Source organism: Octodon degus, unplaced genomic scaffold, assembly GCF_000260255.1.
Source record: "Octodon degus isolate 3935 unplaced genomic scaffold, OctDeg1.0 scaffold00017, whole genome shotgun sequence".
Taxonomy (NCBI): domain Eukaryota; kingdom Metazoa; phylum Chordata; class Mammalia; order Rodentia; family Octodontidae; genus Octodon; species Octodon degus.
Window position 1 is genome coordinate 4,755,360 of NW_004524593.1, and position 3,489 is coordinate 4,758,848.

Here is a 3,489-nt window from a genome sequence, read left to right on the forward strand (position 1 = left end):
CTGGGTCTGGGGGTTCCCGGAAGTCGGCAGAAATTCCTACTCGGCGGGAGGGGTGGGGAGGTAAGGCGGAGTGGTGGGGGGGCGGCCCGAGGGGGTGGGAGAGGGTCCGGCCCACGCTGCACCTGGGCTGGAACTGGTCCCGCCGGCGCAGGGTAGCAGGAAGCTCTCCACACACTCACCGGACCTGGGCTGGGACTGTAAGAGGTAGATAATTTAAGAGTGAAGTAGTAAGTGAGTCAAAATAGAACATAACTAGATTGTGCTAGAAATATAGAGTGATGGATGGATAGAGGAACAGACAACATTTCTTCCATATACATGTGGCATTTCATCTATTATCTACCAAATTAACTGACAGTTAAAAAGAATGGTTGAAGAAAAAGGAAACTGAACTGAACCTGGCAAATATTAAGTTATATACTACTACATACACTGTAATCAGTACTATACTTAAAAAATACTTAAACCTATAAAAGAAAATAAGCTAAGTTTTTATAGTAACTTCAACAGTAACATTCCATCACTACCTTTATTTTCATCAAAAGTCTGCCATATAGTCATTAAAAACAACTTAAAATAAACATATGATGCAATATTAAGCAAAAAATTATGCATAGGTATCTATCATTTAACACACGTTCTGGTTTTTCTTCAGATCATTAAAATCTTTTGCTTTCTACTAAACAATATCTAACATGAAGAAGTAAAATTGCTACATTTGCGCAATGTGATTATTATATAAATATAAAACAATTCACATCTGTGTGTAAATAAAATCAGTTTTGAAAAACAAGAATACCATCAATTGCTAACTAAAGAAGCCTAGTTATAAAATCAAGAATAACAATCACAATTCCACATAATTAGAAACACCAAGAATGTCTCTATCCTCAGTTTCTCAGGTCTTCTAGGAACGCAGAACATACATGTTATATTTCCTAATTATCTAAACAGCATCTCCAATCTTTTTCAAGATTAAAAAAAAAATGTGTATCTTAAATCTCTCTATGCTCTTTAATGCAGACTTCATTTCTGAATTATTAGGCACTTAAGATTAACAGTTCAAAGTATATCCTCTACAGTTCTCACTACTTAGTACCTTGAACTATTTCAAATTCAAGTACCTTATCCTCTTGACTTCCTCAGAGGAAAAGGACTTCACATAGATTATATTTAAAGACATTTACATAAATTAAATCTACCACAGTGATCCGAATTAGCCAAAGTATTATGAAATTTTCTATTATAGATAATAAGGAGAGGCATCAAAAATTACGATACTCTTTTATACAAAGTAGAAAAACTGAGGATATTTTAACTATCTATATTTATATCTATAAATACCTGCCCAAGAGAAACTATTATACAACTCAATCTAAGAAAGGGAACACTTTGCTATGTGACAAACACATAATTTAGGCACAGTACTACAGATAGGTATTGCAGCTTTCTAAGGACATCCTACACACATTATCAATGCTTTTAAATTTGAACTTTAAAAAAGCCTTTAAAAAGCATTAGCTGTAAATTTCCTTATTGCTAATAACTATCTGCACAATTATATGCAATACGGAAATAAGACTCAGAGAACAAGATTCACTGAAAATAAGGCACAATAAGGTATAATCAAAACAAAAAATGTTTGGCCTAGAATGAATTGTATGCCTAGTACACATATCCAATAACAAGAAGTAATTCATTGGCTCTCAGCAGTCATATAATGTCCTATGACTTAAAGCTCTCTACAGATTATTTTCACACACAAATCCCAAGTTCTTTTCTTTATACTGGTATACACAGTGCTCCATTTAAAAAAAAAAAAAAAAAACACCAAAAAAACGACTTCATGAACAAAACTATGATTGCATGAAAAATATTAAAAGAATCAACAGCTGGTCTCATTAAAAAGCTTTGGCACGGCATAAGAAAACATCAACAGAGTGAAAAGACAAGCCACAGAGTGGGAAAGAACTTCAAACAGTTGTTCCTCAGACAACAGACTTAACATTCATAATGTATAAAGAATTAAAATCAGCTGGGGAGATGGCTCAGTAGAGTAAGTGCTCCCCTGGCAAGCACAAGGGTCTGAGTTCAATCCCTGGTTCAGCCAAAAAAAAAAATTAAAATCATTCAGATGCCCCAAATTGAAAGATCCAATCAAAAAATGGGTATCTGAGGTAAATACTTCTCAGATGAAATACAAACAGCAAATAAATATATGAAAAAGTGTTCAACATCACTGGTCATTTGACATATGCAAATTAAAGCAATGCTGACATTTCATCTCACTCCAGAAAGAATGGTTATCATCAAGAAAGCATCCAAAAACAAATGCTGGCTGGGCTGTGGAGAAAAAGGAACCCTTCTGCACTGTATGATAGAGGGTAGACTTGTGCAACCATGTGGAAAGCAGTGTGGAGATTCCTCAAAAACTAGGACTAGGGGTCTCATTTGACCTACCTATTCTCCTTCTTGGTATCTTCCCAAAAGAATTAAAAGCATCATACTATAGTAATATATGTGTACGCGTGTTTGTTTATGCAGCACAGTTTATAATAGCTAAATCTTGGAAACAACTCAAATGCCCATCAACAGACGAATGGATAAAAAAGATGTGTTTTCTTAATACAAGGGACTACTATTGGCCAGAAAAAGGATAAACCTGAAACTTTTACAGCAAAATGGATGGACCATGAAACCATACTCATATAAGTGAAATAAATCAGACACACATGTACAAATATTTGCATTGTCTCTGCTATGAGAAACAAAGTATAAGAAGAAACAAAATATAGAACAGATATTGTGAAATAGCAAGAAATTGTTCAAAAAGGACGGGGAAAGGAATGAAGGGCAAAGGGAAAAAAAGGGTAAAATGGTAAAAAACTTTGTAAGTAAGTAGGGAAAGGGTAGGTGAAGGGAGGGGAGGGTAACAGGGGAAAAGGAAGGAATCAATATGTATCGTGTAGAAATACAAATGCCCTATAATGTGATTATATATATATATATATATATATATATATATATATAAAACCAATAAAGAATAAAAAAAATAACAACTCTATTTAATGTAAGTACACTTACTCAGGTGATGGAACAGGAGTTTCAACAGGAGTTGATTCAGGCATTTTAGGTACAGTTTTGGCAGAAGCATTCTCTGATAAGCTTTTATTTCCTATTTGAAGAAAGATGTCCAACTGAGTTCAATTTTTAAAAGCCATACCATGAATATAACAAATAAAGAACTCTAGTTTTCAGGGTAAAAGAAAAAATGTCAAATATGTTGGCTACCATGAACTTTTTAAAAATAAACTAAGGGGCTGGTGAGATGGCTCAGTGGTCTAAAGCACCTACTTGGAACAGGCTCGGCAAGGCATCAGGGACCGCGGTTCAGTCCCCCAGCACCACATGCCAGCCAGCCCCGCCCCCTGGTGGGCTGAGCTGGCCACACACACCTCTCTCTCTCTCTCTCTCTCTCTCTCTCTCTCT

General features: G+C 35.4%; 1 protein-coding gene across 1 annotated transcript in view; it reads right to left on the reverse strand.

Moving 5' to 3' along the window:
* Positions 1-3,489, reverse strand: part of Suco (SUN domain containing ossification factor) — a 90,871-nt gene that overhangs the window by 19,711 nt on the left and 67,671 nt on the right. The gene's annotated exons all lie outside the window — the stretch shown is intronic.